Source organism: Dermacentor albipictus, chromosome 8 (genome assembly GCF_038994185.2).
Source record: "Dermacentor albipictus isolate Rhodes 1998 colony chromosome 8, USDA_Dalb.pri_finalv2, whole genome shotgun sequence".
Taxonomy (NCBI): domain Eukaryota; kingdom Metazoa; phylum Arthropoda; class Arachnida; order Ixodida; family Ixodidae; genus Dermacentor; species Dermacentor albipictus.
In genome coordinates, this window is record NC_091828.1 from 18,020,179 (window position 1) to 18,046,762 (window position 26,584).

General features: G+C 51.6%; 1 protein-coding gene across 1 annotated transcript in view; it reads left to right on the forward strand.

The window, feature by feature from the left end:
• dachs (unconventional myosin-IXb-like dachs) overlaps positions 1-26,584 on the forward strand; it is a 505,117-nt gene that overhangs the window by 28,359 nt on the left and 450,174 nt on the right. The gene's annotated exons all lie outside the window — the stretch shown is intronic.

The window sequence follows — 26,584 nt, forward strand, 5'->3', positions numbered from 1 at the left end:
AGTTCTCGAAAACGTTACACGGCCACGCAAAGTCTTCTTACATGCAAATAAACCCATGCTCCCCGGCAGGTGCCAGTAGCCAGTGCCTGAGCGATCGGCGCAAGCCATCTTTTATTCCTTTCGGAACGGGGCAACCTGCGGCTATTCAGAAGAAAATTCAGTTTTGTTCGGCATATTAATGCATCTTTAACGCGTACGCGTCACTTTGACGCGGTGAGTTTTTGCGGTTTTGTGACGTCGCGTAAGAGGCAGGTGAAGTGGGTGCAGCCCGAAACCTTTTGACTAATAGCCGTGGGCTATGGCGAAAAAGCGTCGAATAAGAAATAATAACTTTTCTTATGTTCGGTCAAATCATGCAAAATCAGTGCGTACACGTCATATCAGATGGGGAGCTATCGCGGTTTTCGTGATGTCGCGTGGAAGACAGGTGAAGTGGGGGTGGTCCAAAAAAGTTTTTGACCAATCGCGGAAGGCTGATTGCAGAATTGGAATATAAAAGATTGAAATAGCTTTACGTTAGAGCGCCCCAACATTTGTTTACGACGATATTGGGCTCGGAGGCTCCTATCTAAACACATGCAAACGGTCAAGTAGTTTTCTTTTCGGCAACCACAACACTAAACTTGATTAAATTTGTACCATTAAAAAGGAAACGTGAAAATTCAGTGAGAATAGCAAAAACAATTGTGGTGGCCAATCTTTTTAGAAAAATTATTAAAGATTACTACTCAAACTGGCTACAACACACATACCACCGCGCTTGAAAGCCGCGTGGCCACACTTACGGCTAAAACGCTCACAACCACACAACACACAATAGACGGCAGTGATGTCGATCATAACCTAATTGAGATCCTGCCTCTCCATAGAGGCCGAAAGGGCCTATTCATACTGAATATATATAGCCCAGCCAAGCAGAAGCAGGCCAAGTTCGACTACTTGGTAACTAAAGCGATTGGCGTAGCCAAAAATAACAGTCTGCTGATTGTAGGCGACTTCAACGCGGCTCACCAGGCATGGGGTTACACGACAGCCACATCAAAAGGCACTGCACTCCAGTACACAATAGAGCAGCACCGTCTCACCATCCTCAAAGACCCCGCATACCCCGCACGTCTAGGAAACAGTGTCTCCCGAGATACATGCCCTGACCTCACCCTCACTAAAGGGATACAACAAGCTGCCTGGCACAACACGGAGGAAAGTCTGGGCAGTGACCACTGCACACTTGCCACCACATTCAACGTTTCGCATGCACGCCAGCCGACAAAAAAGACAACACTCACAGATTGGACAGCTTTTCGCAAAGAGCGAGCGGATGACTCCTAAACGGGTATTACGGATCTCGAGCAGTGGGTACGAGAGCTCCAACAAGACGTAGCCAGACATTCAAAACAGATCACACTCACCACAGACATACCGGCCGTAGACCCGCACCTTCTTCACCTCCGGGAAGCACGTCGAGGTCTTGTTAGGAGAAGAAAGCGCAAAAACATAAACGTAAATTGAAACTACGTATAGCGAAACTCACGGCAACCGTGGAATCTTATGCTGGGGAGGTCACCCGTCACAACTGACGACAACTATGCAACAAGTTGCAGGGTAATCTTAGCATGGCCAAAGCATGGTCGCTGCTACGCCATCTTCTTGACCCCACACAAAGCAAGGCAATTAGCCAGCAAAGAATTCAACGTATCCTCCACAACCATCGGAGTTCTGATGACGAAATCCTGGAGGAGTTGCGGGCGCGGTACATAGGCGATTTCGAACCCGCACAAGGACAACCTCCAACCTACAGCGGGAGTGGCAATTACGACCTCAACAAGCCGATCACTATCACTGAGGTGCAACAAGCACTCCATGCACTCACACGAAACACCACCCCAGGCTAGGACAAAATAAATAACAAGCTCCTGCGCAATCTGGATGATGGCACCATTCAATCTCTTACTGACCTCTTTAATCATCACTGGGAAGCGGGTACGCTACCAGCAGACTGGAAGCACGCGGACATCATACTCATTCCGAAGCCAGGCAAACTTTCCAGCTTAGAAAATATGAGACCAATCTCACTGACTTCATGCCTAGGCAAGCTTCTGGAACATGTCATTCTGAACCGGCTTCAACCTTACCTAGAATCCAGCGACGTCTTTCCCGAAACAATGTTCGGATGCCGGCCCCACCTTTCTACCCACGACATCCTTCTTCAGCTGAAGGAACAAGTCCGTGAACACATCTCACCGCACAACACCGGAGCGATTTTAGCACTCGATCTCAAAGACGCTTTCGACAATGTGGCTCACCATACCATCCTTACAAACCTAAGCCTCCCGAACTGTGGTCGTAATACTTACAATTATATACGCGCCTTTCTAAGCAACCGCACGGCCACAATAGGCATTGGCTCGCTCAGAACCCCGACGTTACCTACCCGCAACAAAGGAACCCCACAAGGTGCTGCTCTATCACCCACCCTTTTCAATATTGCTATGATGAAATTACCTGGCAAACTCAACGCAATACCAGGAATCAGGCATGCAATATACGCCGATGACATCACTATCTGGACCACCACTGGTTCCGAAGGAGAGAAACAAGACGCCCTTCAACACGTGACCGACATTGTCCAGCAATATGCAAAAACAAGTGGTCTCCGGTGCTCCCCCGATAAGTCAGAACTATTAGTCGTTCGACAGAAATCACGAAGAAAACTCAATGAACTACCCCACATCACACTCACCCTCGACGACAAAGAAATACCCACAGCAAAGCGCGTCCGCATTCTCGGACGCCACATACAACAGGGTGGCGGAGGCGCATACACCATCCAACGTCTCAAGCAGACCACATTCCAAGCGAATGGTCAGCCGTATCACCTCCAAACAATACGGACTGAAAGAAGACGACATAATACAGCTCGCCCAGGCCCTGATAATCAGCCGCATTGCCCACGGTGCCCCGTAGTTTCCCCTCACTCCCAAGGAGCTAGATCAATTAGACGCACTTCTTCGGAAAGCTTACAAGCAAGCGCTTGGCCTACCACCGGGAACAGCGACACTCAAGCTTGAAGCCCTAGGAGTCCATAATACTATAAGAGAAATTATAGACGCACACCTCACAAGCCAACGAGAACGACTAGCCCTCACACCAACAGGAAGAACAGTCTTAGCGCACCTAGGCTACCCCACACACGGCAAATGCCACGAACAAGCAATTCATCTGGCCCCAATTTCCGGGAGCACATCAAAGTGACCCCTATCCCCAGAAGCATGCACCGGGAACATCATGCCGATCGTCGCCAAGCTCGCGCAAAAACTCTACAGACAAAATATGGCAGTCTCCCCGCCACACTATACAGATGCCGCGCAGTATCTTCAAAAAGCAGCCATGACGGCCTGTAATGTAAGTTGTCGAATATAACTTACAAGAGGTGGTCTCGATGACGGTCCGCACTGCCAGCGCCCTCGTAGCGGAGGAGACAGCCATCGCTTTGGCCATCACCTCTAGTCCGACCAACGAGTACGTCACAATTATTAGTGACTCTCAGGCAGCGTGCCGTAGCTACGCGAGAGGCAGAATATGTTCAATCGCCCACCGACTACTCAAACAAGCCTCGCAATTCCCGGACGTTGAAAGAGTGTGGACTCCAGGACACGATTCCCTCCGTGGAAATCAGCGTGCGCACGCTGTAGCCCGAGCCCATGCCTCGTGGGCGCTGCAAAAGGGGATACGGCCGCATCGATGGAGCCGTACCTTTACAATGCAACGCCATACTACAACACCACAGATTGAACAGACGACAATATCCACGTCCACAGAATACCCTCTCACGTGAAGACGCCGTAACATGGCGACAACTGCAAACCAACACATACCCCCATTTCAGCAGACTACACGCAATACACCCTGCACTGTATTCATACAAATGTCCCCTTTGTAATGATTACGCCTCCCTATATGACACCACATGGGCATGGCCCACTGTGAAGGCGGCCCCGCAAATACCCAACCCCACACCTGAACAGTGGGAGGCCGTGCTGACTAGTTCTGAGCCTCGTAACCAGCAGCAACTGGTGCGGCGGGCCCGGGAGACAGCAAAAGCCGCAGGAGCCCTGGACTAAGGGCGCCTCCCACACAAGCAGAAAGACACCTGCTTGTCCTTTCTTTTTAATAAATGTTTCTCCTTCTCCTCCTCCTCCTGCAAAGCTTCAATAAACTGAAATATCCACTTTACAACTGCATAACTAAGCAACGAAAAACGATTTCACAATTCTCAAAATGTATTTGCCAACACATGTAAAGCAGAGGCATTGATGTATTATACGCCGCTATAAACATATTCCGCTATAGGGTAATACTTTTGCAAGACCCTCGTAAGCATTGTAACAAATTCATGTAATCTGCAAGTTAATATATCAAATTTAGGTGCTCTAATGGATGCTTTAGATGCTATAATGGATGCAGTTGATTCAACTGTTATAGCTGTTTGTACTGAAGGGTTATCAATTTGTAAACTTGGGGCCTCCTTCTTTTAAAGTACCAATTTTCGACAATGTTTCCATAAATATTTGAAGCCCTAAATCGTAATTTAACTTGATATAGTCACTAAGACTTAAATTTCTCTCTCCAAAGAAACAGATGTAATTTGAGCTAGTTTCAGAGTTGTCTGATAAAAGCATTTTTGTGCTTGTATTTTGTTACGCGGGATGGGATTTGGCTTCGATATAAAGCTTCCTGTTAATTAAGAGGAAGGGTTGATAGACGCCCTTACCGTCTTTTCTTAATGTCTTTATCCCAGTAGCAAATGTAATTAGACGAAGAAAGCCAAGAGGCTACATCGAGTACTAATGGCACTTTGTACATTAAAAGGTCAAGGAAGTCCGTCACTTCACCTATACGGTTTCCCACAACTCTTTCTGGTCAACTGTAATCTTAAAGAGGCCGTTCAGGTTATATTTACAGCACTCGTGTACCGTTGTTCGAATTTTGCTGCATTGTTAATTAAATGTCCCACGAACGTTCTAGTTTTGTTTGTTTTTGCAAAGTGCGCAACCATTTACAAGCGCAGTGAAATCCTTTTAACCCAACAGTGTCCGTCTCCTTCCTTTTCGTTCGTTTTTTATACGTCTCCTTCTACCACCCCAAGACCAGTCTTATCCACGCATTACGGGGCTCCCCGATTGTTGAAAGCGTTGTAAAGTACACGCCGCACTCTAAACAAAACCGGCATGGCCGCAGTAAGCAACATTCTCTGCAGCGAGTCACGCTCCGTGCCCGACGCACGCATGACCACACGCGACGACGACGATGACAAGACCGGACTGCGACGACGCTGCGCTGAGCAGCGGTCAGGCTTGACTGTGCTTGTTTTCCTTGCATTCCGTGCAGGGAAAGGGGCGGGAATCAGATGGAACGGCGGGGTGGGAAGGTGGAATAGGGGTGTCGCAAAATCGGCCATGCCGTTAGACTGCGGGACAGAACGCGCCGCTGGATTTTGCGCTATTTTGAGGCGCGTTTCTCCGCTCCTTCCTCTGACCTTTACACCTTTCGGTTCGTGTATCTTTTTTAGTCGCTCGTGAACCGGCAATCAAGAGGACACGTCCGAGAAAGCACGTTTTCTGACAAGCGCGGTCGAAGATAGCGGTTCAAAGCCCGATCCTCCGAGCAGGTGGACATGTACAAAGGCCTTTTCTATGGCTTTTTGTACACTCCTTTACTGTTCTTTCCTGTTTTAATGCGAGGCATCCTTTGCCTGATTCTTCTCAGTGTGCGGCTAAGGGCTAGGTAACGCCCTGTCTGGCCACTGTTTAAGAAGAAATTAATTTAGGTTGGCCGATGCGGGTATCGAACGTCTGCTGTCGAGCACAGCAGCCGGCTGCTCAATCTATTAGGCTATTCCGTTTTCCTGTTTCCTGTTTTCCTAATTGCCCCTACGACTTCAGTGCAATACACAGCATGCTTCTCGCGTTCCCAAGCCAGCCAGCTCGTTGAGACATTCGGCACGTGCACGCCGATCCTGTTTGCCGCGTTCTTGCCTCGTGAGAGCTCTCGCTTTCAGGCAACTGCACTATCTCCGGCAAGCTTTACTCGGTGCCTTCCTTGTAGCAGCTTACGCTACGTAGAAACGGTACAAGACTTCATGGTCGCCCAATCAAGTTGTAATGTTTTTCCGACCAAGTACAAATGGTATCGTCGTTTTAACATACACCACGTCAAACATCAACATGCACGAACAATTGTATAGCACATACTCGCTGATGACGTCACCTTCTGCGTTTCTTACGCTTACGCTCACGCACTACATATGTAGAACCTAGCAGCCGCCATGTCGTATGCTCACGCAGAACGGGCGGCGCAGAAATCATGCCATTGTTGTCATAGGATCGTCTACAACGTGCTTGTCCTCGTACTGCTGTCGTGACACATACGTACGCTCGCGACCCACAGACACACAACTACTCAATTTACAGGTACGCGTTGGTTCGCCTGGTATCGCTTTGCGGAGCCTCACACAATATCGGATGGCTACCCAATGCTTGGCATTGCATATATTCGCACAGTGCGTGTGATCTGCACGATTTTTTCTCATCCTTTCTTTTTACAATTTCAGTTCATTGATTTCTTGGTTTGCTTCTATTTTACCTCTGTTTTGCACCTTCTCGCAGGCTATCTTAAATAATTAGATTCAACTCGCCTCAACAGCGCATCAAAAATGCTGGAGCGACAAATATTACGCCAGGCCCTTCCAGCGTGGAAGCTTCTCATTGTAGGTGATCTCTTTTATATTTTCACATCCTGCCGCAGAGCCATAAGGCTGTGGCCTATTGCCGCTGGGCACTACGTCGCCGGCTCGATTTGCAGCCATGACGGCCGTATTTCGATGCGGTTTGAATGCAAATACATTTTTGTACCCCGCTTTTGGTGGATGTGAATTGACAACACCGCTGAATTTTTGTTCAAGTGGTCCCGTTTAATTTTCCTTCGCCTAGTGCTGCTTACAAGACCGATCAGTTCGTGTAATCAAGGACATATCAATTTAGGTAAGCAAGAAATGAGACAGATGAGAAAAGTCGGCCAAGTACCCGCCGTGGTTGCTTAGTGGCTATAGTGCAGGAATGCTCTGCACGAGGTCGCGGAATCGAATCCCGGCCACGGTGTTGGATCTGGAGGACAATCCCAATTGCTGTCCCCCAGATTTTTGGACCTTGCCTTTGGGTGAGGGAGTACGCCGAGGTTGAGGAGGACTCTGCGATGAAAACTGGAGGTTTATTTACAGGGAGAGTACAAAGAAATTAACAGTCATAAAGTCATTACGGGCCGGCAGCAACTCGGACGGTGGGGTCCGTGGCAAGTAGCTCGAAAGAGATGAATGAAGGAAGAGAGAGAAGTGGTTCTTGAAGGGGTAAGGAAAGGTTGACGCTGTTTTCTGCAGCCCTTGCGGGAGCACGGCTCAGCGTCAACGGGGGTGGGGGGGGGGGGGATAGTGGGAGCAAAGGAGATAGGAGAGTAGAGGGTTAAAGGGTCGCCATGGCAGCGGATGAGCAGTCCGGCAGGAAGGGCCCAGTGGGTCCGGTAGGATTGGTGATCTGGTGAAAGGCCAGGGAGCGGTGGTCCAGCAGGAGCCAGATGATTGGGGCAGTTCGAGTAGCCTAGAGTGGTTTGGGTAGCCGTGAGGCTATCCGTCTTTGCGGAAAATCCTAGAGTCTCGCCGAGAGCCCCGACGAGTCGAGGTACTCAACGACACTCAGGAGGGCTGGTAGCTCGCTACGACCAGGAAAGAGGATGTCTTCCTGTCGTGTAGAAGGAAGCCCCAGTCGTCGGAACTCCTGCAGGAGACGGTCACGCTGCTGCAGGTAGGCAGGGCAGGCCAGCAGGAGGTGCTCCAGGGTCTCGGGCTCCCCACAGGAGGCACAGGCTGGAGAGGCGATGAGGCTGTGCCGGTGGCGGCGAGCACCCGTCCAACAGCAGCCAATCCTCAGTCGCAGAAGGAGGGAGGTCTCCCTGCGTGCGAGGCCGCGCTGTGGAAGTGGTCGCGGAGGGCGGCCCAAGGACATCCGCTTGTCCGGATGGCAGGCCAGCAGATGGCGCCGAAGCCTGTGGCATGTGAAATCACTGGCTGTCACTGCCAGGCTGGGCCGGACCACGCAGTGGTGGGCACGCTTTGCCAGTGCATCTGCTTCCTCGTTGCCCGGTATCCCTACGTGGGCTGGAAGCCCGTGCAGGGATACTGAGCAGCCCGCCTCCTGGAGCGCCATCAGCCTTGACGAGAGCAGGGCAACCCCGAGGCTGGCCCTTTCTGGTCTCTGCAGGCTGAGGAGTGCCGCCTTGGAGTCGCAGTAGATGGTCACTGGGGTCACTGGCAGCCCCTCTGCGAGTAAGTCCACAGCCAGGTGAAGGCCTGCAACCTCTGCCGCTGTTGACGTCGCATGGTTGGGGAGGCGACACTGCTTGCTCTTCCCCAAAGCGGGCACCACGCAGGCCGCAGTCGACGAGCCTGTGTCCGGCATTACCGAGCCGTCAACGTAGATCTGCAGGTTTCCACCGTGGTCCTTATGCAGGAGGGAAGCAGCCGTCTGTTGAAGGGCACAAGTTGGGGAGCGCCGTTTGGAAACGCCGGGCAGCTCTGTGGTGATGGGTATGGGTGGTCTCTGGGGAGGAGGCAGTTGTGCCTTGTTCGCTGGAGGCCTCCCAATCACCTCTTCGTACAGCCCACAGAGTCTGCCCATCTGTGAATGGGGCCGCGAGCGCAGTCGGGAGAGCAGGGCACTGCCGTCTGGTCCATGGTGGAGGCGGTCAACATGGCGTAGCCCCTGCTGTAGGAGGAGGAGTGACAGGGGCCATGCTCCCGCCTCGGCCAAGGTTGCAGCGACTTGGGAGCTGCGGGGAGCGCCCAGGCAGAGCCTAATCGCGGCCCGATGCTGTAGCTCCAGCTTCTTGAGACGGGCTGGTGGTAGTGCCACGAGTGGGAGGGCGTACCGAAGGCGTGAGGTGGCTGCTGCATCGTACAGCCGTAGTGCCCACCCAGTGGTACAGCCCTGTCCTCGGGAAAGAAGCTGGGAGACTGCCTTGCGGACACGGAGGACCTGGACATGCAGGGTCTTGACAGCAGGCAGCCAGGACAGTCGGTGATCAATGCGCAGCCCCAGGTACGTCACTTCAGTGCTCCAGGGTAACTGGACGCCTTCCAGGTGGAGCCGGGGTGCTGTGCGGCGAGCGGCTGCTCTTGGGTGGAGCAGCATGGCCTCCGTCTTCCTTGCCGAGATGGCAAGGCCAATGCTGCTCAGGTAAGCAGCGGCGGTGTCAAGAGCTCTTTGCAGGGCTGAGCGCGCGCTGCGGTGGTTGTGTGGTGGGCTTCGCACCCACAGGGCGATGTCGTCCGCGTAGATGGAGGCACTCACCGGATAGTCGGGGTCGATCGGCAGGGCAGCAGGAAGCCGGGCCAGGGCCAGGTTGAACAGGAAAGGGCTCACCACTGACCCTTGTGGCACGCCCGCTGCCACCGGCCGAGGGGAGCTCTTCGATCGGCCCACTCGTACCCTGAGGGTGCGTTCCTCTAGGAACGACGAGATGAACCGCCGCAGATTCCCGTTGATGCCAAGTAGGTCCAGGGCCTGCTGAACGACTGGGTGGGGCAGGCCGTCGAAGGCCCCCTTGATGTCGATAAGCACCAGGAGCACGGCGTCACCACAGGCCTTGGCCTCTTCCAGCGTGGAGACCACATCTGCGATGGAGTCCGCGGTGCATCGGCGCCGCCGGAACCCCGTCTGCTCATCGGCCAGGAAGCCACGGGCACGGGCCACCCTGTCCAGTCGGACCAAAGCAATGGCCTCCATCACCTTACAGGAGGCGGAAGTGAGGGAGACCGGCCGGTAGGAGCTCACGTTTCCAACCGGCTTTCCGGCCTTCAGGATGGGGGCCACGATGGCTGTGCGCCATTGCTCCGGCACCTGCCCTGACCTCCAGATGTCGTTATAGCAGTCGAGCAGGCGCTGCTGCTCGCTGGCGGCCAGGTTGCGGAGCATTTGGGTCGTCACTCCGTCGGCTCCTGGTGCGCTGCGGCGCTTCCCCCTCTTCAGGGCCACTTGGAGCTCGTGCAGCGTCAGGGGGTCCTGGCAGATAGCAGTGATCTGGCTCGATGTCCACCCCGGGTGATGGTTGTGCAGGCAGCTAGGCAGGCTGAGGGAAGGCTGTCCTACCGGCAGGATGGCTGCAGTGCGTGGTACAGCCGGCGCGAACTGGTCGTCGAGGAGCTCCGCAAGGGCCTCTTCGCTGATGCCCAGCGTGATGGCAGCGGCGAGGACAGGTTGTAGGTTTGTTATCCTGCCGGTGAGAGATTTGAGGAGTCTCCAAGCCAGGGGTCCCCTGGATCTGTCCTCGATGGCAGAGCAGAGGCTCCTCCAGCTCTGGCTCCTCCTGCGCCGGGCCTGGCGCCTGCAGCGGGCATCCGCGCGTCTGTACTCGGTCCAATGCTCTGCCTTGCCCGTCCGGATTGCTCTGCGCTCCATACGGCGCCTGGAGGCGCGGAGGTTGAGCAGGTGGAGATCCGGAGCGGGGGTATCTGGTTGGGCAGAGCACTGAACGGTGGCAGCCTGAGCACAATCCGCAATGGCACTGAGGAAGTCACGGCCATCGTCCAAATTGCTGCAGTGCTTCCGGAACAGGGACCAGTCTGTGACGTGGTAAGTTCTTGTCCTAGGCCTTCTCCCAGACACGGGGCTGATCACGATAGGGAAGTGGTCAGACCCCCATGTGTCCGGAGTTGTGGCCCAGGAGTAGGAGCACTGCTCGGTGGTGAGGGAGAGGTCGATGGCCGTGCGAGCTCCGCGGCGGACGTAGGTAGGCTCCCCAGTGTTCAACATCAGCAGGCCAGCTCGGCTGATGGCGTCTGTGAGGTCCTTGCCTCGGCGGGTGCAGCTGCGGCTACCCCAATCCGTGTGGTGTGCGTTGAAGTCACCGCACAGGACTGCATGGCCACCGAGGCGAACAGCCAGCTGTACGAGGCTGGAAGGATCCCACGGCTTTCCTGGACGAATGTAGATGCTCGCCACAGCGGTGTCTTGGCTGCCAAGGCGTACGGTGACGGCACATGACTCCAGGGGGCCACCCGCGATGTCAGCAACAGGTAGAACAGCATGCGCCAGGGTGCTGCGGACGTAGATTGCCGTGCGTGGCTTCCCTGTCTTGTGGGCTCCATCTAGGCAGGGTGCTGCAGTGCAACTGCGTGTGGCACAGGTGGTGGCGCCCGAGTAGCCAGTGTAGCCGGGGAGCCGTACGTTCTCGGCCACGGCGTATACCTCCTGCAGTGCGAGGACGTCGAAGTCGCACCGCAAGAGGTACTCACACAGCTCGCCGTGCCGTCGCTGCAGCGAGTTTACGTTCCACTGGAGCACCCTCGGGCGGCGGCGGCGGGACCTCGATGAGATGCTAGCCATGCTGGTGTTGGGTGGATGGCACGCCTCCCGCCTGGAGGCAGAGGGCTCGGAGTGGGCTATCAGCAGGCAGCATCTCTCCGATGGCCTTCAGCGTCAGCTGCAGGCTCGCGATCAGCTGGTCGCGGGGGTCTGGACAGGCCTGCGGTGGTGGTGTGGCTGGTGCCTCCGGGGTTGTGGTGGTAGCTACAGGTGGTCCGGCTCGGAGGGTCCGTGGGGCTGCTTTGGGTGGCTGGCCAGGAGGGAGCATCGCCGACTGGTAAATTCGTGTGCGGCCGGTTAGGGCCTGTGCATATGAGACTTGCGTGGAGGTCTTCGCCTGCTGTCTCTCTTCCCGCACAGAGGCCCGGACGGCACGACGAGAGAGGGGAGTAGGGGCGGTCGCCATGATGGTTGCCACCCTACGTTCTTCCTGCCACCTGGGACAGGCAGGAGTATTAGCAGGGTGATTGCTACCACAATTATTGCAGTGGGCGGCATTTGGGAAGCTTTCTCCTTGCTCGTGTGACCTCCCACAGTGCAGGCAGCTGGTAGGTCTGTCGCAGGTTGCAGCCACGTGCCCATAGCGGCCACATTGCTGGCACTGCAGTGGACGCGGTCTTCCAGGCCTCACCCGGAACTGGAGCTTGTATATGGGCACATGCTCGGGAGGGACCGGGCTGCTAAAGCGGAGCATCGCCTTGTTGCCGGAGCGGGTCGCAGACAGAATAGGGACACTGGACTCGATCGCACCAGCCAGCTCTGCGTCGGTAGTCTCGTCGTCAATGCCGTGTATAAAGCCCGTGCTGTTTCCACGGACAGCTGGTGGACGAGCAGCAACGGGAATGCCGCGGAGCTCGGTGGTGGCGAGCAGCCTCTCCAAGCAGGCCTGCGAGGTCGCGTCCGCGGCCACGATGTTTCTTTTTGTGTTAACCCGGACCGCGGACACCCCTGGCAGCGCAGAGAGCACAGCGGCAATAGCAAGGCGGGATCCTCGCTCGAAGGCCCCTCCCGGGCCAGAAGGGCGGAACAGGGCCGTCCCGACCACCGCTGGGTCAACCGGTATGGTGGCGGCTTGTAGAGCCCTGGCGCGACGCTGGGCGTTCCTAGAGAGGACCATGGTGAAAGCATCCTCTGCTGGTTCGCCGTTCTCGGGTGCCAGGGAGGGTGCGATTTGAGCACTGTTGGGGTGTTCTTCAGTGGCGCCTGTTGCTGTGGAGAAGCCGCTGGGCCCGAAATGGTAGCAGTCGCTGGAGGCTGCAGGCTGCCTGGAGTTGTCCGTCGCTTCCCCTTGCCCTTCTTTTTTGAGGCAAGGCGCTTTGAAGGAGGAGCTGGTGGATCCTTCAGGAAGGCAGCTGCGCTCTGTCCAGTGGCTGGTGGAGCGTGATCATCAGTAGTCGCGCCCTCTCTTGGAGTAAGTGCCAAGGAGGCAGTTGATGACTCATCAGGGTTCCGAGAGACGGCGCTGGCATTCTGAAGGAGCGGGGGCAGGCAGGTCGCTACAGCCGGCGCCGACGTTTCGAGACCACCGCCATCGTGTGCGTGGGGCAGGGACGATTTGATGGCCGTCACTCCTGGTTGTCGAGGGATTGCGCTGTCGACATCCGTCCGCTCCGAGCGTACGTCGGGTGATACGTGAGCCTCGGAGCACGGTGGGGCGCTTGATGGCTGCTTGCGAGGGCCGGCCACGTCGTCCTCCTCACTCTCAGCCTCACGGGCGCGTTTCCGCGAGCTCGAGGAATCCATTTCTTCCTCGTCGTCTGAAGAGGGGAGGGAGACGGCAGTCCTCTCAGCAAGGGTGGAGTCCTGCGTCAGGGAGATGGGGCTCGCCTGGGGTAATTCCACAACAGCTTCCGGTGCCCCAGTGCTGTCGAGTACAGCCATAGGCAGAGCAGGAGCCGCTGGTTGCGTAGTGGTAGCTTGCTTGCGCAGCCATTCGTCGACAATGTGCGCGGCACGGTTCTGGAGCTCTTCTCTCGCGCGGAGCTCTTGAAGATTAGACGGCTCGAGTGTCACGAGCGACGTGCTGGCATGTCGACGGTGACCCGCGCGCGGTGGGCGTCCTTCCGGTGAAAGGAAACTCATGATTAAAAAAAAAAGAAAGAAAGCGCTCACACAACAGAACCGCAGGGCACGATATCAGCACGGCATGGGAAAACGCATCCCCGCCGCGAAAAACAAACTCTCGCTCGGTACGCGCAGCGCGCGCACACCACAACACACGTGGCGCGTGCACAAAGCACCACACCCGTGCGTGGAGCAGGTGTCGTCTCGGTGTCTCGACACTCGAAGTGTGGACGCCGGTCAAGGGGAGGGATCCTATGGCAGGCACGATGCAGCGAGGTAGGCGTAGGAGGTCGCGCAGAGCATGCGTGGCAGCACGCGATGGCGGTGGCCACGCGGCTCATGCAGCACACGCCGGAACGATGTGCAAGCACGTCCGCCCACGTGGAGTCGGGTGCGGCTGGCGAGGCGAGGTCGTCGGAGCGAAAGGCTGCGTGACCTCTCTCATCGACAGTCCGAGCAAACTCTCCAATGAAGGAATGCTCCGTTGCTGCTCCCGGTCTCTGGCTTTTAACCCTTTCAGTATCTCGAAGTCACGTCACGTTCGGCAAATCGGCGAGCCCGCTCAGGTGGCGTCATTTTTGGCCAATCGGCAAGCCCGCTCAGGTGTCGACATTCTAGGCCAATGGTAGGCGCCCGTGCGATTGTGTCACACCCGGCGCCGAGGGTCGCTCCTTGGGCCCCAATTGTCCGAGGGCTTACTTCTCTCTGCGGTATTGCCTTCCTGGCTTGCAAGCGCCGTCACAATAGGCGGATGGGAGCGACGTTTCAGTGCTGCAAAGCAGCTTTGCTCGGGACCTGCGTTACCTGGAACCGTGCCAGGCTACCGCTACACTTTCGGGAAAAATCTAGCAGTGAATAGCTCCACCTGCGGCGCACGAGGTGGGGGACGCCAACTCGTTTGCCGCGCCTTGGGAACGGGGTAGATCGGCTTCTGCGCTCCTTAATTAGCTGTGGTGCAATTTGATGTGTTCTAGTGAACTCGAAGGAGGCTCAGAAAAAGGTCCCGTATCTAACAACGGCGGCCGCATTTCTATGTAGGCGAAATGCGAACACACCCGCGTACATAGATTTAGGTGCAAGTTAAAGAAACCCAGGTAGTCCAAACTATTCCGCAGTCCCGCTCCACGGCGTGCCTCATATTCCTATCGTGGCTTCGACACGTAAAAGCCCATACAAAAAAATATGCTTGAGCAAGCTTCTACAGAGTTACATCTTTTGAAGGTAGTGGGGACATTAAAGCAGGCCCGTGCCGGCAACTCGTGCATTGACAGCGACATCGCAGCATGCTTTATTCAGTTACACGACATGCCAAACGCCTATGGGCAGCGCAGATCTTCCTTGCGTAAAAAAAGAAACAACGGCGACTCAAGAGTGGCTGACATGAAGTAAAAAACAAGGTAATTTATCATGTGATTTGTTTAGACTGTACAAACTTCGGGATCGGCCCACATTTTTTAGACTTCTTGGTTTCTTGGATCCGCCCATCGGGTATTAATTTAGATCTTTTTCTGCTAGTTATGCCAGCTCTGAACATAGCATTGTGCTAAATTGGTGCGGCTTTTTTGTTGCAAGCTTCATTTTCACGCTTTCTTGTCAATCTTTCTCTTTAGTTTTTTTCTCTTTTATTCTTTTTCTTTTCTTTATTTATCTTTTTTTCGTCCTACGTGCCCTAGAAGCCCTTTAATTGTCTAATTTATGGGCTGGAAACGGCGAGAAACCATTGTTCTACGAACCCCAAATCGATTAGAAGTCGCCAAAGAAGATCTCATCTTCGTCCAGGAACTACGGAATGCAATATGCTTAGTTAGAACTATTTCAAGTTCTTGTTATTTGAAATGAAATCGAATATAACTGACTGTTTTTACTTCCCATTATATATTCAAAGTGTGCTGTAATTGCTAGATTTTTATTTGCTGTTCTTTGTTAGTTATAATATTTTATATAAATTCACGCTGTTTAAGGTCCTGAAATCTGTATAATGCTACTTAGTATTAACTTCGTGCGGAATATTAGATCGACAACTTGTAATTTATTTTTATGTTTGTATTGAGTGTATGTATTATAGTAGCTGTATGTCACTTGTCCTAAAACAACGGATAATTTCGATTCTAGTAGTCATTTATCATTGTAATATGGTAGTTGACAATGCTATTTTTTTATAATATCTTAAAATGACGATGTTGAATTTACTTTTATGCTTCGTGTAAGCTATTCGCTGTTGCTGAAATTTTAATGGTGCAGGAGCTTCTGTCAGGCTTCGATACCTTTTGCTCTTGTCACTGTTTCTGTAAAGACACAGAAGAAAATAAAACTTTTTTTCGTTCGAAAAAAAAAATGATCGGGCTGCTTGTGAAGTTCTCATTTCGGCTAAACCCAGCGTTCAACGTCGTCTAAGCTGGCGGCAATCCCTGCGCACATTGCTTAATGACGGCTTTGCAAGGTACCAGCACTCCAGGTTCCGTGGTCACGTCACGACTGGCGGTGGTGAGTTGAAATAATCCGCTAGAAGTACGTATCATGAATTTGTGCTCTAAAACGAGTGTGTCAAAGACTACATAAGTCTCAGTCGCGCCGTTTGACATGAAGGACGAAAGTGTGCAGAAAGATGTGCGACATAAATGTCGTTTAGATCCGCTCACCTAAAGAAATCACCTGAATTGGTGGATTTTGTGATCTGTGTTGATAACCTCATCGTACGGAGTGTATCTTTTGGGCATCTTTTGTGCTTTCGAACTCCGTCATTTGTTGCGTTCTCATGTTACTGTGACAGAACTTAAAATATCCAAATTGTATTTTTTAGCAGTCCGTTCCACCATTCTTCAGTTCTTTCCACTGTACAGTTGTGTCGTATCAATGTTGTGTTGTCGTAGTTCGGCCACTGCATCGAACTTTAAACGTCATCATATGGCGACATTGATCGATTGTCGCAGGCCTAGAGCACAGGCGGCAACATTCAGGCTTCACAATTTCCTTGGTGTTTTGTACGTCTCGAAGCGTCCCATACTAGGGGCGTGTCTGCCCGTATTTCGGAGCTTACATCAGGCAATACTTTCATGCACAAAGCTACGCACATCGCGATAAAGTTATTCCGGAGAAGATGGAAGTGTACATGATGAAATCATGTTGCTGGTTGAGTAATTCAGTTCAGAATAGGAGTAATTTCAGAAGTCTGGTAATATTTCCTTGGTGATTCTGAATAGAAATCTGCTGGCTATGCTTTAGTGACGTCCTCAGTTCGCAAAAACTAAATAACCTTTCCTTTTGTGGCCGAGTTTCGTTTTAGCTCTTTCTTTCACTTTTATACTCGGTTGATTGTGCACCGAAACTTCAAGCAACTTTTTATTGCATAGTACGTTCGCTCGTCTGGTGTTATCATTCTTTATCGACCCAACAATTTACTGTTTCAGGAAAAAACCGTTGACAAAACAGTCGACAGCGTTTTCGGATACATCCAAATTAATAACCATTCAGTCAACCATAACTGATACCCCTTGTGGTTGTTCAGTGGGCTGTTAAGTACGAGGTCATGGAATCGAATCCCGGCCACGACAGCCGCATTTCGATGGTGGCGCAATGCGAAAACACCCGTGCACTTAGATTTAGGCGCGCGTTAAAGTGCCCCGGGTGGTGAAAATTATTCCGGAGTCAAACGAAGCAGCACATACTGTCGCCCGAGAGCATACCAGCCGGCATTTCCTGCCGCACGGTCTCCGGAAAGTGACGAGGGTGGAGGACATTCCCATCAACTACGCCGTAATACTGAAACATTACCGACTGGAAAGAAGACAATATCCTCCACCTCATCCAAAATTAAGCAAGGAAGAAGCCACCACCCTCCGCAGACTACAAACAAATACGTATGTACATGGAATTATCATGCACCGAATGCACCCCCCCCCCCCCAAATTCTCATACTTATGCCGGTATTATGACGTACCAGATACGCTCCCACACGTGGTGTTGGTGTGCCCGTACCGCGAGAAAAACAGTGAAGATGATGCCTCAGAACCGCTACAAGCGATTGAAGAAACGTGGGAGGCAATGTTAAAGGCACAGAGCCTGGACGATCAGCGAAGTCTGGTGGACCGGGCCCGGGCTGCAGCATTAGTCAACGGCTTTCTGGACTAAGAGAGCCACCCACCTAGGGCGGAGAAAGGACACTTTCTCGCTATTTCTTACAATAAACGTTCATTCCTCCTCCTCCTCACTACGGCGTGTCTCATAATGAGATCGTGGCTTTGGCATTTAAACCCCGTTATTTATTCTGACAAAATTAAGAGCGCTCCACTGCGACATTTCATGTAGCTTAACCTCACCAGTGAGTCATATTGGAACACGCATACACTTTTTAAAACTATACCGACAATGTTTTCTTCGCGCTACGGATGCCTTATTCCCATTTTGTGTAGCCTCTTCAAGAAGTGATGACATATTATGTCAAATAGACCGCGTGGATACTCTCTGCACTAAACGTGTCTCCCAAACGATACATTGTGGGCGTCATGGAAACGAAAGTTTCCATGTTGTAAGAGGAACGGTGAGGCGGCGTATACCGCATTTTAGCCAATTTAAGTAAGGCGAACTGTGCTACGAGGATTGTGGCAAAAACATCGAATATCATCTTTACACGCCGCATGAAAGTATTCACAATGCACATTTCTCAGTCTTTCTACGTCACCTGCATTCCGTCGAAGTCACTGTCACCTCCCGTTCCGCTTGGCGAAAGCAGACTGGGCGTGTTAGAAAGTTATATTCTTGAGTTTTACGTCCCAAAACCACAATATAATCATTAAGCACGTCGTATTGGGGCACTCCGGATTAATTTTGACCACCTGGCATTGTGTAACGTGCGGTCACTACACGGTCATTTTCGCGTTTCTCCCCCCATCGAAATTCTAACGCCTGGATATGATCCCGCACCTTCGGGCTTAGCAGCGCAATGTAAAAGCCACAACGTCATCGCAGCAGGTGCTGGGCGTGTTCTGTGCATTGCGAAAAAGTAATAGCGCACACCAAGACTCGGACATTGTGTCCTGTCCTGTATCTTGTTTTGCGGTCTTTTATCTTTCTCTGGTTCCGCTGGCACCAATTGTCGCACGTGGGGTGGAGGCCACGTCACTTAAGTGCCGTGAGCATCGTTCTTGGATTGCGGCTTCATTTGTGTGTTTTACATTTAACGCTCAGCGGTAATTTGCATACGAAATAAGAACGTGTGTCCCGGGCTGCTGCCTTCTGAATACCTGCAAGCGGCACAGTCGTTAGTCGTGTGTAGACAAAAACTTTTGGTTTAAAACTTGTTTTTGTTTCACCTCCAGCATCTGGCATCCAATAAAGGTACTACTATGCCACCGGAGGGCGTTGGCAATCTGCAGAATTTTTACGAGGAATATGCAACTGGAAATTTCAAACAAAACCCCATGCATTGCCTTTATCAAGCACCGTTCTGAGCCGCTCAGACGCAGTGACCACTTCAAGACGAATTTTCTGACGGTCTAAAAAGAATGAATATCGTTTTAACGTATGTAAAAGAGGCAAACAAACATGTCTCATGCATGTCTCAAATGAGGTATGCAGCGAGGAAGAACAGTCGGAAAGAATAATAAAAGAAAACGCCACCATGAAATCGTATAAAAAATTTCGCAGTGGTACTAAAGGGTACTTACGTGTGTGAATACGAAAGCATTATACCGTTTGTAGTCCTCAGAATGTCTTGAACGTGCTCCCTTCATACACTCATGACGTGGCGCCACATCCTGCCCATTGGCTGTGCCGTTGCTTTCACAATGACCGCACGCAGTGGGCCACACCTTTAGTCACCCAGTACCGTGGAGCCACCGGGGCGTCGAAGCAGCTTCGTCTTAACTGCTACGAAACCACAGCGGCTCCACGGTTCCGACTGAGTAAAGGTGTCAAACAATTGGTGCCTCGTTTCTTCAATTTTCGAGACCGTTCGCCCCCATTAGTTCGGGCGTTCTTGCAGGTTAAACTCGTCAACATTTTACCAAATTTAGTCATTTCGGCAGCTTTTGCTTCAATGACTATATCTGCAGGGATTCATGCGTGAAGTGCACTTCTCAGTGCGCTTTCAGGCAGAGATGTTTTCGAATGAAACCTTACTCTCTATTTGATGGAAAAATCCGTATGAAGCTCTAATTGATATGCTTTTAAACCTCCGTTATACCGGTCGCTGTACATCGGCTTACCTGTAGATGACTTGCTTGCACGAGTCAGTAAAATGCCTCTTTCTCCACACTCAAAAACATTCTACGGAGTGCATACTGAAACGCTACCTTTGAAATCCTGGTTAAGTAGGAAAGGCATTTTTGTATCTTCGATTAACTGTCGTCGCTGTAAAGTACTGAACACTATAGAATACTGCTTTATTGACTGAAAGGACGCTATCTTGTTTTGGGACGTTCTCCGAAGCATATTTAAAAAGGATCATGATGTAAATTTTCATACGACACGATATTGTACGCCACCTAGATGTGAATGTACGCCTTTTGGCATGCTGCTACTTAAGGCATTGCACAGTGTTACGTTTCGCCTACGACGCGCGGTATAGCCGGCGCGGATGCAACGGACGCCGGAGCTTCGTTCAAAGCGGCGGACATTTTGGCCCGTTCGGAGCTGCCACAACGCTCCCCGCCAAGCGCGTCCAGGCATGTTTCAGTGCCACGTGTCTTCGTGTGTGCGTGTGTGTGTGTGTGCCCACGCTCGTCAAAGCGCGGCAGCCGGGGAGAGGAGCTCACAAGTGTGAAGCGAGGAGGTCTGACCGGCGCCGGCTCGGCGGATGAGGCACTACGCTCGTCTGAACATGTCTCTCAGCGTGTCCGTGCCTCGCTGTCACGTGGCTTTGTCCCGTGACGTTCCCTCTTGCCCTCAACTCCGAGAGTATAAAAGCTGCCCCCGGACGCCAGGAGAGAGGCTCCGAATTCTTCCGTCGAGAAGCGTGCTCTCCCGTCTCTCCACTTCGGTCGACCTGACCGGCCGCTCTTTGTGATGCTAGAACAAACAAGTTGTTCTGTTAGCAGTCGACTCATGCTTTGCCAGGACCTTCGGATGCTTCCAGTTGTGCCCCAGGCCGCCAGGCCAAAGCTACCCTTGGGGCTTGCGACCCATTTGCAACAACTCGTGCCAGCGGTGCGATTGCAATAACGGGTGTCAGCACTGAGGTTCCAACAAAAGTTCACGGAAAACTCGTATGTTGCAACGGCATACGGAGCCAATTGTATCTTCGCGGTCACACTTCATTCAGATGATTTCACAGCTCAAAAACTTTCATGAAGAAAGAGACTTCCAACCAGATTGGTATCCATTGTTGATGCAGTGTATTCTTTTGCCTCCCTTTGAGATAAGCGTTTACAGTAATAATTTCACTGTGAAGAGTTCGTCTTGTGCTTCAAGACGCGGCTACGACTGTTTTGGCCGCTATGTAAATACCTCACGCAAGTAGGCATTATATTCGTGATAAATACATTGAAAGAAAAAAAAAACCGTGGGCATCATGGACGAAGAGCAGGAGTCCATAAAGCCAATGTCGAGCAGCCACATCAGCTCAAGTAACACTAGCGAAGCTACAGGCGAAGATTACTCGGTTTGCCCACGTGGCTTAGCAAAGCTTAAAGAAAAGCCCCCTGATAACAACGAAGAGGCGATGGACTGCAGTCAGGCAAGGAAACGTGCGGCGCCATGCAAGGACGAAGCATCAGAAAGTGCAATACGGGTACCCGAGAAAGTGCCTTCTTTTGCTCAACGAACTCCCTCTCCTGGTGATGATGTATCGGGCTGGTTTTATCAGCGTATCAGGAAAGTGCCACAAAGAAGTCCACAGGGAGCAAGACCACAGATTTACCTGTGGCCAAAGGCGATGAAACACAATAGCTTTGGGTGAGCAAAATGGCTACCGCCTTCACCCTCCCCTTATGTGTAGCGACACTCAACATGCGTGGGGTGCGGAATATAAGGTGTCAGCAGCAGTTACTTCACGTGCTTAAGCAGCATGAAATTGGTGTTGGTACAGTACAAGAGACCAAGATTTCGTCTGCAAGTGATGCCAGCCTTGCGCTGAAAACTGCGGACGAAATAAATTTGAAGTATACACCAATTTCTTACCACCTCTATATGGCAAGTGTCTCAGCTCTCTAGAAAAACCTGAGCCCGTTGACATACTTGGCACGTTCTGCATGGCCTGCGCGCATGCTCGGTGATGCCCGTCTTGCACACAACCCAGCCCGTCTTCTCGCCGGATCTGAAAAGGCGATGACCCTCGAAAAGAGACAGAGAGAGAGAGAGATACAAATGCGCTTAGTGACGTTCGAAACGTTTTTCGTTTAGCACACATAGTTCTATTCTCATCGGTTCGAGATTACCTCCATAATGCATAGTCATGCCTCTACGTGCTGAGAGACACATATTGCGCTCATGAGCCTTCTGTGCAAGTTAATGCCGGCAATTTGGTAGTGAACTAGCGAGCAGTGTTCTGAAGGCGGATGCAGATCCTTCTTTTCTTTTTTTTACCGTTTGCTTTACCGTTTACATTTTGCGCACGCTACAAAGAAGTATTCACAGGCTTGGCGCACGTAGCTGGAAGAAATGAGAAGACATTATCCATCAGTCTCTGTTTCTCTTTCTCTTAGTTGGCGCGTCGCCGCGTCTTTCTTGTCGTGGCTATGCTTTTGCCGCTGCCGTAACACAGCCAACCAGGAAAAGGACAACGCGGAATTCCCGACCGCACGGAACGCGGCAGAACACAGAGGCGGCCTATCGCGCCGCAGTTGGACAGCCGCGAGCCCGGCCGGCCAGCAGCGTCGCGGCCACGGCGTGCTTTTCCCACGCAGCCACGTCGACTGTGACAAGCCGGGTCCCCGGCGCGCGCCGAGTTAGCTGCGGCATCGAATCCCCGCAGCAGCGTGCGAGCCAAAGAGCAACAACCCGCGTTGCGTACTCACGGACACCGCCACCAGGCTCATGAAATAGCGAGACTGCCAGTGCTGCGACCTGGTAATTATTACGAGACGGTTGGACATATTACGGACATGTTACGGACATAGGACATATCACGGCAAACAGCGCCAAAATTGTACAAAATATTAAAGCAAGGACGACAAGGGGGCCCGTGTCGTCCGTCCTTCAATATTTTGTCCAGTTTTGGCGCTGTTTGCCGCACTATGATAACTGTTACGCTTCCAGTAGATTCACCACATGTTGATTCGATTGCGAAGCTTTTTATTTACTTTGTTTATTTACATAATTGTTTACCTTACTTATTAATTATCGATTTCATTTATACAACACACGCTATATTATGAGATATTGTTTTGTTCGTCCCGCCATTATTAGATCATAGTAATATTACAAAGAACAGTCCATGTTACGGAAACTGAATTCGAGCGCATTTCAGGGCATGTTCGTAGTGGTCGAATTAACTGTAGTGAACTACGGATAATACTGCGGGCAATTTCATGACCTCAGAAAAGATATTTAGATGTAAAATGTAAAGCAGAAGAACGTTTGGGTATACGGAACATAAATAGAATACCACGAACTTCTTTTTTTAGGCGCGGAATACACGAACGAAGGAGGTTATTAGGGGTCTACACTAAGTGTACGTCATCTCTTTTGCAAGACCGTGTGGTTATATATCAGCGCTTTTCATCCATCCCTGTTTCGGCAGTGAAAACTTATTTGAATGACAATGAACGTAAAAGGCTCAAAATCGCGCAATTAAAGTGGTCAATGAATCAAACGCAAATCTGCGATCTCAATGTTTTAGTAAACATTGCCCTGTGTGCTAATGGCTCATAGCAGAGTTGGTAACTGAGAAACTTGGGGACATTTATGGTACCAGGACGAATTAGATAGTTTTAAGCCCTATGTTTTAATAGCCAATATAAGGTACGTACATACACGTACTTGTCACGGCTTGTCACCCGTTCGCCGTCGGCGTGAGAACGTCGACGGGGTATACAAGTTGCTTGGTCGTTCTGTACTCATGCGAACACAGCGAAGGAGTCAGAGTCGGGGAAAGACAGAAAAAGAACTATTTATCGACTGACAATGACACAAAGATTAAAACAAACACAACACTAACACACAAGCACTTAATCCAGCTCAATGATGAATACAAAAGAAATAGAACGAACAGTTAACAGTAAATATAGAAATTAACACTACACAATACACACTTAACGGTGGTCAACTAAACAGAGTTCAAAAGAAAACAAATGATGGGATACGCATGGCCGGGCAGCAGCAGCAAGTCCATAAAGTGTGGAGGCGACGGCAGAGCTTTCCCGAAGAGGGCTGGCAAGCCGATCTCGTTGCGGTGGATGCGATTGCTGGGCTGGGTTTCTCGGGAGTCCAGGTCTGACGTCTTCCCTCGAGCAGGTTGGGCTAAGTTAAAGGGAACTACCGCGAGCTTCGTAGCAGACGTTGGTTTGTCGTCTCTAACGCCAATTTGTAACTCGCAGTTCAGACGTGGCCCAGGTGATACTGGACGGCACTGGCTCCTTGACGCTTCTCAGCAGATTGTAGGCTCCGCTTCAAGACTCTAGACTGCCTAGCTCGGTCTAAAACGTGCGCTTAAATAACTTCTCCTTTCCCTAATTCCCTGTGGTAGGCAACGGCAGATATTGGTGACGATCCAATCAAGTTCACCCAATCGGATCCCGCCTCCTCCCAAGGTCTTGGCCGCGCCCCTTTTAATTAGGGTTGAGGGAACACGGGTGATTCCTCAATATATTTAGAGGTCGCGCTGTCGTATTGCACCACGCACGCACACCCTTGAGTCCGTGGCGGGCCTCTATTGTTCGTTCATAAACATAGGAAAAACGACGGCAGCAGGCCATATGGCGCTGTCGGCACACATACACTGTCAGCAATTCTTGGGCACAGTATTGCACAGACACTACATATTTCGGAGTATTCGCACCCCCACCTTCTCAGTAAGCTTCTCAATGCACGCGCGGGGCAGAGAATACATAGGGGTTCCTACGAAAAGCTGTGAGGGCGTCACGGTCGAGCCGACGACACAAAGACAATAATCCTTAAACCTGCTTTCGACCCTCTTTGGCCGCTTGACCGAGTGGCTGGCAATAACGGTCTTGTTCGTCGGTTCCTAGTTCCTACTACTACGACCCATTGGCCCACGTTGATCGCTGCTTCGCCGAATCGAATAAGCCCGCACTGTAACAGTACTATTCTACGTACTTTACACTAATTTTATACATAGTCCCCACGTCGTCTCAGACATTTAACATCGTAGAATTCCAAACGATGGCAAACAACATAACCTTGGTTCCCTCCAGTGATTCAAGGTTATGTTGTATTTATGTTATGTATTTATTAAGGGCGAACTTGTGCCCACAAGCAAAAGTCACTGCGGTCGTGAAGAAAATCCGCGGCAGTCGCGTTCTCAAACTGGCCTCGTACCGTCTTCCTCTTTCTTATTGCATGACACCTCTTGCGCGTGGCGCATGAGAGCCGGGTCGAACCGGCTACCTGTGTCACGAAGATCGCTGCCTGTTGCTGAACAACACCACGGTACGGCGTGCACAGCCTCCAATACGAAGGGCGCGCAACTTGAATGCGGCCAAGTTGTCGCGGCATTATCCCCCTCCATATAGCATCGGCCCGATGCGTCAGAGGAAGTAGGGGTTGCTGTGGGGCTCTCACGTTTTTTTTTTTGTTGTTGTTGTTGTTGTTGATGACCTTTCCTGGTAGGGCTTTATGTGGACAATATGCTGAACTTCCGTAGAGTTGCGCCGTCTTGGGCTCTCGGGTCCAGCGGATTTCACTTCATAAGTGACGTCGCTTATACGACGAAGTATTTCGTAAGGGCCGAAGTATCGGCACAGAAGCTTTTCAGACATTCCACGGCGTCGCACTGGGGTCCATACCCACGCCTTGTCACCTGGCTGATAATGAGCTCCACTACGACGCTGGTTGTACTGGCTGGTGTCGATGCGTTGTTGGCGGCGTATTCGGTACCTTGCCATCTGTCGTTCCTCCTCGGCTCTTTGCGAAAAATCATCGAGGTCAGATGAGTTATTTTCTTCATCTAACGGCAACATAGCATCTAAAGTGGTGGTTACTGCTCGGCCGAATACAAGTTCAAAGGGGGCGACTCGTGTTGTTTCTTGAACGGCCGTATTATATGCGAAGGTGATGTAGGGCGAAATTTCGTACCACAGCCTACGTTCGACGTCGACATACATCGAAAGCATGTCAGTCAGCTTTCTGTTGAGGCATTCAGTTAAACCGTTTGTCTGAGGGTGGTACGCCGTAGTTCTCCTATGATCGGTATGTGTCATTTGCAACAAGCATTTCATTAGGTCCGCAGTAAAGGCTGTTCCACGATCGGTAATAACAACTGTGGGAGCGCCATGCCTGAGCACGATATTGTTTGACAAAGAATTTTGCAACTTCGACAGCCGTTGCACTGTAGAGGGAATCAGTTTCTGCGTAACGGGTCAGATAGTCCGTGGCCACAACTATCCACTTTTTGCCTAAAGATGATGTTGGGAAGGGTCCAAGGAGGTCTATACCGACTTGTTGGCATGGGGCTTTTGGTGGCTCTATTGGCTGGAGGAGGCCTGCCGGTTTTACGGATGGAGTCTTGCGCCTTTGACACTCGCGACGAGTCTTGACGTAGTGCTGCACTGATGCTAATAACTTAGACCAATAGTATATATTTCACCCGAATCCTGGCAAATGTATGGCTCACGCCCATGTGTCCAGATGTTGGTTCATCGTGACATCCATGCAATATTTCGTCTCGCATAGCTGTGGATATGACAAGTAAAAACTTTGTCTCGCAGTTCTCGAAGTTTCTCTTGTAGAGGACATTTCCTCGCAGACAGAACGAGGATAGCCCTCTAGAGAAATTACGCGGCAGTTGAACGTCGAGTCCCTCCAGGCGCTGTATAAGTGGAAGCAATTCCGGGTCATCTCGTTGTTGAGCAATTTGTGACGCGTCAACAATGCCAAGGAACGGGAACTCCTCTTCTTCTGACACAGTTGTCTCGACGGGTGCGCGTGACAAGCAGTCGGCATCGCTGTGTTTCCTCCCGGATCGGTATACGACAGTAATGTCATACTCTTGAAGC